This window comes from Labrus mixtus, chromosome 10, assembly GCF_963584025.1.
Source record: "Labrus mixtus chromosome 10, fLabMix1.1, whole genome shotgun sequence".
Classification (NCBI taxonomy): domain Eukaryota; kingdom Metazoa; phylum Chordata; class Actinopteri; order Labriformes; family Labridae; genus Labrus; species Labrus mixtus.
In genome coordinates, this window is record NC_083621.1 from 2,252,668 (window position 1) to 2,262,675 (window position 10,008).

At 42.3% G+C, this 10,008-nt stretch overlaps 1 long non-coding RNA gene across 1 annotated transcript; it reads right to left on the minus strand.

Annotated features, from left to right (window-relative positions):
- Nucleotides 1-8,827: 8,827 nt before the first annotated feature.
- LOC132981509 (uncharacterized) lies at nucleotides 8,828-9,222 on the minus strand. The gene is made up of 2 exons (XR_009674579.1): nucleotides 9,061-9,222; nucleotides 8,828-9,018 (listed from the first exon to the last, which is right to left on the minus strand). It is a non-coding gene; the product is annotated as an uncharacterized LOC132981509 (long non-coding RNA).
- Between the last annotated feature and the right edge of the window lie 786 nt (nucleotides 9,223-10,008).

Genomic DNA, 10,008 nt, shown 5'->3' on the forward strand with positions numbered 1-10,008 from the left:
ACTTCAAATTGAAGGAACAAACAAGTATAAACCAAAAAAACTGAGAATAAGGGGAAAGATTTTGTGATTTTATGTCGTCAGAAGTGTGTGAAATATGATGTGATACGATACAGAATATTGGGATACGGTACAAAACAATATGGTACAATACAGAACCAGACGGTCCAGAACAGTGCAGTGCGATACAATAACGATACCATACTGAACAATACAGAATGGTACGATACGATTCACTTTTGTTTCCTCTTTAGTGTTTTCTTGGATTTGAATGTTGCATATATTGTCGATGTTTTTGTAAATGAAAACTACATTTTACACATATTGAACAAAACTACACAGTTTGTTTTATTTGGCAAGAATCAAAGTGATATGAAGCTAAAAGAATACAGAGGTTTGGTGTACTAGCAGGGTGATGAAAGTTAAATACATTTAATCTGATTTTAGGGGAAACTTCAAATTGAAGGAACAAACAAGTATAAACAAAAAAAATGAGAACAAGGTGACAGATTTTATAGATTTTCTATGGTTTATGATACGGTACAGTAGGATACAGAACGATGAGATACAGGAAGATTCCATGGAACGAACCAAAGGAACGATACGATAAGATACAGAACAACACGATGCTACAGAGTGATCTAATGCAGAAGGATCGAGAACGATGTTATGGAACGACAAAACACAGGACGACACGATGCGATACAGATAAGAGTGATACAGGTTCAAGGTTTCTTTGTTAGTACTGAAAGGTAAATCTGATGTGCAGACAGGAGTTCAGCGTTTACAGAGATTAATACAACACATGATATAAAAACAATTCAAATGAAACATTCAAACAAACAACATCGATTACATCAGGCCGTGGAGGAGTCCTCAAACAGACACTGAACCACATGGCAGCAGTTCAGCATCCAGCAGTGCTCTAGCTGCAGGTATAAAAGACTTCCTGTAACGTGTAACAGAACACACTTTTTTTATATCCTTTATATAAATATATCTTGGACTTGAATGCTGCAACTATTTTGATGTTTTTGTAAACAGAGCAGCATTAACCAATGACGACCACACAGATATTACACATGATCCATAAAAACCAAACAAGTGATCATAGATAATTTACCTCCATGTGTGACTTCACCCTGAGCAGTATTTCTGATTAACTGAAACATCTTCTCCTAAACATCTGAATGTAACTTGTTAAATCACTTATAATTCTTGTCGATGTCGACACATTTATTCTCGTCCCTTGTTCCTGTTTAATCATCAAAGTCCGACACCACAAGCTGCCCAACTAATAAGTTATTCCTGCCCCTCCTCTGGTGTCCGTCAGCCTGTCCCGTGCCCACACTCTTTAGCATGAAGCCCCCCTCACATGTTCCCCCCCGCCCGGCCCTCCTCAAAGCGTCCCAATCCGACATGGCTGTCAGTGGCGTGCGTGCAGCCTTGTAAATTTCAATCAGCGTCTCACAGCGGGGTGCCAAGGTTTCCTCTCCTTCACTGAACAGGTGGTAACAGAGCGCCCATCACTCAGCGCCGTCTGAGTGATCTGTCACCCCCCTCCACCCCCCCCAACCATTACTGCTCTATTAATTGCCCCTGGTGTTCATGACGAGATGCTCAGGCGCCTCGGTTAATGTTTAATGTGGCGACGCCTTAAATCAATGCGTGTTTAAGGAAGACACGGCATGCTGACCAAGAGGACGGGCTAATGGACGAGGAAGGAAGTGTCACATCGCCGTCGTTGCTGTCGGCGACGTGTTATTAAGTTAATTGACTCGGACAGCGGAGTAAATTAGACGCCGTCTTTGCTGAGCTGTTTAAACTATCATTGATGTTAATGGTCGGAGGAGGCGGGCAGATGGTCGGACCCCTTGAAATCCCTTGAAGACTGTAAAGAGATCCCAAATAAAATAAAAACGTTACATTTAGCACATTGTCTTCAACAAAGAGCCTTTCCAGAAACTCTTAACGGCGGCTTATTTAATTAGATCCCATCGTCCCCGCCGCTCTAAAGCGGGAGATATTTTGAAAGGAGATTTATGATTCTATCGCATTTGCCTCTTGATCGAGGTGGTATCATCTGGGAAACCGATCTGGAATACAGATGAGATCTGGCCATGACTCAAAAAAAAAAGAAGAAGAAGAAGAAGAAGAAGAAGAAGAAGAAGAGGGGGAGATCAATTTTAGAGGCAAAGGGGGCGGTGGGGGGGGGGGTTTGGCACATTTAATGAATTCATGCTCCTTCTCCCTCGGCCTTTTTCTCTGTAAGGAGGGAAAAAGATGAAAAGAGAAACGCCTCACACAGTGACCATAAGGGAGGCGCTCTGCGGGCAATCAATCACCAATCAGTCATTGAAAGTGCTTGTCCTGCTGTTGGAGGATGTTCTTCATTACTTACAGACTTTCAATGTGGTAACGGATGTTGAGGGTGAAGGTGTGTGTGTGTGTGTGTGTGTGTGTGTGTGTGTGTGTAAATGTGTGTGTAAGGGGTAATTATTCATGGCCTTTTATTTTTTTTTCCCACTCCTGATGGAACGAGTTTAGACCTGCAGTACGGATGTTAGAGGCAGTTCACAGGTGATCAGGATATCATCAAATCTCTTTTTCTGGTCCTTTTACACGCATGCACACACACACTTACACACACACACACACACACACACACACACACACACACACACACACACACACACACACACACACATCATCCTCATGAATTTGGAGTCCTCTGCAGACCCACTAGGCTTTGTTTGATCCCTGAGGTTGATATTAGCTCCCATGATAGGCATCGGAGAATAACCCAGCTTATAAATGTGTTTAGATTCAGCGACCTGAACTTCTTTTAAAGCCACAATAAGCAAACTGGACAAGCAGTTTTTTTTTTTTTTATTTCGGAGCGAAGGTAAAACATGTTTGCCGTGTGATATTGCCTCAGAAACACACCTGGAGTCACAGAAGAGATCGTTTATGGAGAGAGAAAGTAAAAAGAAGCTAACTGATGAACTTATCAGAGATGTATAAAAACAGATTGCAGTTACAATTCAAAAATAAAAATAAATAAAAATCCGCATTTTACTCGACGTAGCAAACCACCAACATGCCAAATTCCCACTGCAGCGACAGACGGCGGCGGGAGAAGAGAAATATTCAACGCTATCCCGAAGCAGATATCCCACAACTTATTAGATGCGTTGCTGGAATACCCTATTAGGAATGAAGAAGGGAGGTAGAAGGGGAAGGGGGCTTTACTTTAAATTGAGGAAGTGCCAACGCACATTTATTGGCTCTAATGTGGTAGAGGCGACCCCCGTCACAATATCGGAGCTCCGTGGGCCCCGGCGCTGCCACAGTGAGGGAACATAATAACCTTTTTTCTTTTTTTTTTTTTTAAAGGGTGCAGCGTGCAGAATAAAGACTTCACAGTCAGCGCATGGCGAGAAAACGGAGGGCCTCGCCCCAGATGAACATAATCTTTTGTTATTATGCTGTTAATACGTTTTTCTTTCCAACGCGCTGATCTCAAACAAACCCACCCCCAGCGCCCCACAGACACGACAAGGGGGGAAAAAAAAGGATTTGTTTTTTTATGTTCATGTAACCTTGTGAGCAGCGCTGCAGAGTCTCCCTGATATTAGGGGAACAATGTTTCCAAACACGGTAATTAGAAACATGCTTCATCTTTTTCTGCACACTGTTGTTTGCGCAATGGGAATTAATAATTTGAGGTGTCAGGCAGACCTCTCAATCTACTCGATACACCACAACCTGAAGTCACTGTCATCTCCCACAATCCCTTTCTGCAAGGTTGCTGACACCAAGTGGTTTTGTGGTGTGTGTGTGTGTGGGGGGGGATTTGTCGTCGAGCTGTGCAGCAGCCAATCGACCAGGCCATTGATTAACAGATTGGAATTATTAACTGGGGGATCATCCATCCCACATCGGCCATGTCATTTCCATTACTGCATTTCCATTACGCCTCATTTTCAGAGACGAGGAGGAGGAGGAGGAGGAGGAGATGGAGGAGGAGGAAAAACCTCCTCCTCATTAGCATTCTAATTAAGAGGCCATCAGATAATGATCAATCAAAGCAATCAGCAGGCAGACAAGCAGCAGCATGCAGAAGAGGTGCACAGTGGAGAGTAAACATGAACACATTAAAGCACACAAACTAATTATTCTGTGTGTTTGTTTTTTACAGAAAACATCCGATATGCGTCTGTCTCTCCACAGTACATCACTGTGTTCAACAATCCTACAGTGGATATGTAAAGTATTTCATTTAATCCAGGGGGAAAGAAGAAGTTATTTAAGATTAAAATCACGACACAGTGACGACGTAAACGCTCGCTAGAACTCGTGAATAGTGTATCCGCTCATTATGACATCATCATGTTCACAGGATTAGCTGAAACATGTCTGCACACTTTAGAACATGTATCACTGTTTTTTTTACACCTCGGCTGTGGCTCAGTTGATAGAGTTGGTCGTCTCTCGTCTCTGGGGTTCGATCCCCAGCTCCTGCAGCCACATGTCCGATGTGTCCTTGGGCCAGACACTTAACCCCGAAGTTGTTCCTGCTGCTTCTTCAGCTGTGTATGAATGTGATGAGTTACTTCTGATGGACTCTTTATACAGCAGCCTCTACCATCAGTGTGTGAATGTGTAGGTGTGAAAAGTGCTTTGAGTATTCAGAAGACGAGAAAAGAACTAAAAATGCTCAAGTCCATTTAGCATTTAGCATTTTCTAAAAGGAGCTCGTATATGAAAACGACAGGATCCTAAAACACGCGCGGTTGAAAAACTGTGTCTTCCCCTGATTCCCTGTTCATCCCCCTTCACCTGTGACTCTCTTTTCTCGCTGCCCGTGGCTGTGATTACCGACCATGACCAAGTGAGCAGGTGATGTAGCAGCGGGAGAAATGTTTACCTGCAGCGTCTAACTGACTTACCACAACACACCACAACATGCATCAAATTGGCAACAACAGAAGCTTTGTGAAGTTTTTCTCACTTTGTTAATAAATCCTTTAAAATGTGCTTCTACTTATTTCCTACTTTTTTCTCCCGGGTTTGATTTTATTGTTTCTCCCCTCATCCCCTAAAGCCACCTCAGGGAGCGTAACAATGTCTGAACTACATCGAGGCCGACTCTGTGACGGGTTGTAGTCATGATGACATGTAGGAGGAATCTTTGTAACATGGATGATGAGCACCTGATTGATTCTACATCAAAAAGAAATCACTCTGTTAAATTCTTCTTTTTTTTAATCTCTGAATCAGAACAGATAAAATGTGGGTTTTAAAAAACCTTAATTAATGAAGAAAGACGCTTTAATTTCCCCCTTGCTGAATCACAACAAAACATGTCCAAGTCAGACGAACGGAAAACACAAAAAAAGCCACTTCAAGTCAGAAACATGCATCATGAACTGAACACATGTTTACAGATTGTGGATGTTTAGACTCTGGTGGATGCAGTAACTTTACAGCTTAGGTCGTAGGTTACGTGTTTTAGTATTTATCTATGTGTTGCAACTTTTAAAATGCCTCCTCCTTTCTAAAAAGCATCGCTGTGATAAACCACAAGTATCACTCAGGTATGCAGCCGTTATAAATAATCATACTCCCGGTTTGGAAATGTGTCAGCGTCAGTGTTTTATATACCGCCTTTCACATGAACTCCACAAAGCCCGCACAGCCACTCCTGGCGACCTGACGCAGGGACACTTCTGCTGCAGCAATTATGCAGAATCCCAGCGGCTGTGATTTAGGAAGTAGAAGTGGGCCGAGCTGCCGGGGCGTAAAGAGAGAGAGAGAGATAGATAGAGAGAGAGAGAGATAGAGAGAGAGGGACGGGGTGCAGAAAAAGGAGGCGTCATTGATTGAATTTTATGTCGTTGTTGTCGGAGATCTTAACATGCCAGAATTTATTACCCGGAGAATAATAATGTCATATAAAAACTGACAGAGCCAAATAGGGGCTCGCATTTTATCCTCCTCCTCCTCCTCCTCCTCCTCTCCCTGTCACAGCACGCCGCCCTGCCTAATGTATTCTCCCTCTCCATGTCTTTGTTTTTTTTTCTGAAAATGAAACATTTGTGTTTGACATCGGAGGGAGAGAAATCAATATGAATTTATAAACCATACATAGTGTGCGCTTCATTATTTTGTGACAAATGTATACGTCCGCCTATCATGGTATTAAAAAACAGACCCATAAATTGCGTCTGTATATATTTGGGAGAGTGATTGATCAGAGGCGACCCAACATAAAAACAAACAGTTCCCAGTAAAGATGCTAACTATGCACAGATTGACCAAAAAGACTACAAAAAGGTGCGACTAGTTGGAGCTGTACATCTTCACTATCGTCTCTAAAGTCTGAGGTTTTCTTTACAGGGTGACGACCCCTCCTCACCTTTAGGTGTTCCCCTGCTGCTGGTTCGTCTTTCTCTTGGAGGTTCTGGTCAAAGCGGGGTCACAATCAGGGAATGAGCTACACCTGGGCCCCGTGTCGTCCTCATACATATACAGCAGGGGTGGGCAACTGGCGGCCCGGGGGCCACATGCAGTCCCCATCAACCCTGAAGTGGTCCTCAGGTCAATTTTTACATATCAATTAATTGGAAGAAAACATGACAAAATCTGCCATTAAATCAGAAATATGTCCATAATAATATTTGATCACTGGTATATGTTGAGTTAAATTTGAGACATAATTGACCGTAATCGTTTTTGTATTCTACAGTTTGGCCCCCTGGCACCAAAGTTGCCCGTCCCTGATGTACAGTATTCCTGCTCTCCAGACAGACGCTCCCTCTCACCCTGTGTGAACATCTCTTTTTTGTTTCACTCTTTATTTCATTATGTTTTAAATAAATGTTGGTGTTATTGTTTGATTTAACTCGTCTTTGACTCCTTTCTTTTTGTTGCAGCCTAACAGCCGGGTTGTATGACTTCAGCAGCTACTCCACTTATTTATGATGAAGCAGATTCCTCAAACAGTTCATCAAAACGTTGTCTTTGTGTTTCTACTTTTCTGAACTTGATTGTATTTGCTCATTCGTCAGACGGAGATTGGGTGTTGCTGTTGATGTGTTGCAAATATATATAGGACAACAAAAACAGTACAGGGGGGTCGGTGGCCTTGTGGTTGATGCGCCCTGCCCTGTGTGCAGAGTCCCTGGTTTACTGGACAAGACGCCCGGGGATTAAATCCGACCTGTGGCTCCTTTCCCGCTCGCGTTCCCCACTCTCTCTCTCTCTCTCTCTCTCTCTCTCTCTCTGATTTCTGACTCTTTCCACTGTCCTGTTTCTGTAAATAGAAGGAATAAAAATCCCCAAAATAAACATTTAAAAATAGTACAAAGTTGGGATTTCTGCAGTCAAACATGCCATTTTTAAAATCCTAAAATATCCCATTTTAAATGAATTTTTGTCATATTGTGAAACTCAACACAGTCACAAAGACTAAAGCGTTTATAGTCGTATTGATATACAGTATAATCAGTTTTCAGGTATGACTTTCTGCAGGGCGACACTTTGCAACATCTGGCGTCAAATCAAACAGAAGCTCTGTTTGTTTTTTAGTATCTAGTTTGAGCAGTGCTCTGGTATCAGATGAATACAGTCATCAGGGTAAACTGTTCCCTCCTAAACTACGCTGCTCCAGGTGTCACTCAAAATCATTTACACCTCCTCTCTCATCCCTCCACAAACACACAGTGATGCCCAGATGTCATGTCACTGCAGCATCATTAAACGCTCAATCTCCCCCCCAAAAAAAGGTAGAGGAAAATAAAAAAAGCTGGATTATTGAATTTTCATCGGCCGCCCTGAGGCCACATCAGGACTGTTCAATTTTAGCCTGAGGAGGACACACCATTAAAGGAGACGGGTTCAGAAAGCGTCTTCCTCTGATTGAAGGAGCAGGACGGCGCCGGTGGAGAGTGGACACATGCCGCAACTTACACACACACAGAGGCAGGCATGTATCCAAGCATGCATTCACACATAAGGCACTGAAATCCACACAGCCCCCCCGTCGTGCAGAAAGACGATGCAATTTACATGAGTTGAAGGGAGGTGACAGGTAGCAATCAGCCTGGGGAATAGGGTTAGAGGCCGACGCCTGGTCGCGTATTAACGTCTGCCAACCAAAGCCCGCAGATTGCTTATACCAGGCCGCGACCTCCGACCCAGCCACATATCAACCAATTGCCCTTTAGTATAATTATGTGGAATAATCTTTCAGAGTTTGATTCGCAGCAGATAGGCGGGGAGGGCCACTTGTAATCTATTTTTTTTTTTTTTTTAGAGCGGGCTTGTTAATAAAGACTTTTTGGGTGCAGGGCCCGTCTGGCAGCTTTAAGTGAAATACCCTCAGAACCAGAGGTCACATTTATCTATTTGCGTTTGTGTCTGTCAGTCACACGGCCGCGCGGGATCGGCTGTGCGGCGAGGACCGTCGGGAATGTCATTACGGTTTTCGATGATGTTTTAATGATTGTGTCATTGGAAGAGCCGCTCGGATCTGTCAAAGATATCATCGCATTGTTTAGATCTCGTTAAAGTTTAATGGAGTGCCTGTGACAGACGGCGCTGCAGACAACCTGACGGCGCCTCGGGCCTGGAGGTGGCGTTTTTCAATCCTAACATCACGGAAACATGCACGCCAAAAATAAGACACGGACAGAAAAATCCCCCAAACTGAACAACTGCTTCTTAACGGATTCATTATTTATGACTTCATTATGTTATATTTAATTTAAAGCTGTTTGCATTAACTCTTTAATCAGGATTAATTAAGGTCTAATTAATGCATTAATTCAGATTAATGTTATTTTGTCCCTTCAGGCTCTCCGTAGATACTCGTCCTCAGTGTCTCCCTGTAGTCTCAGTGATGTAAAAGAAGAACACTGCTGCATCTTTGAATGTCTCATTTCACTTTAACAAACTCTCAGACAGCTCAGCTGACGAGTCCAAAGTCATATCCACCTTATGACATCACACATTGACCTGATGACATCACACATTGACCTGATGACATCACACATTGACCTTATGACATCACACATTGACCTTTGTTACCGTTCCTTTGAGCTGTTTGACCTCAGTTTGGGATCCCTAACCACTTCCTGTTTCTGTGCTTAACTTCCTGTCCTAACCTTCACTCTACCAGAAGGGCCTTACTTTATTTAAAAAATAAAAGCACACAGCAAGTAAAGTACTAAGGACAAACCTTCAAAATAAAAGCCTGACTATTTTTATTTTTAAATGTGAAACAATTTTAATTTCAAACATGCGATAAAAATGCGATGAATCTGGATTTACTTTTGAAACTTAGCAATTAATCATGATTTAAATCTTTTATCGTTTGACCGCCATAATTTAATTGTCAGACAGATTTGAACCATTAACGGACAAAACAAGAAATCTGCAGATGTGACGACATGTCGCCGTCAAGAAGCTTTGCACAGGGTTTACTGTCATATTCTTCTTTTATTTTATAGACCGAACAAGTCAAGCATGAAGTCGATGTTATTGGTAAGGTGAACATCGACACCTTCTGTGGTTTGATTCTTGATTTGAACAAAAATAAATCTCCCAAAAACACCCAAAGAACGAGCAACAGAGGAGAGGTAACTCCAAACTGGAAAGCAGACGTGTCTCGCAGACGTTATGATTTATACTCATCAGTTGTTTGTGTGCTGACAGATATTTTATTTTGGCGGATCACAGATTAAATACATCCTCAGTTAACATTTTCATCTCTACTTTACATTAAATTTCAACAATTTTACAACTCGCTGGTTCATTAATAACAAAAAGTGAGTCAATATTTTAACACAAAACAAATTTCCTGGCTTTAAATTTCCTCCAATAGATTTATTTTACTCTTAAAGTCTCTGCACACCGACTCTTTCAGATCTGTAGTCTGATCAAAAAATCTTTACCCACAGAAACGTTGCCCACTCCGATCCGGCTATTTTTTATTTATTGGGAAAA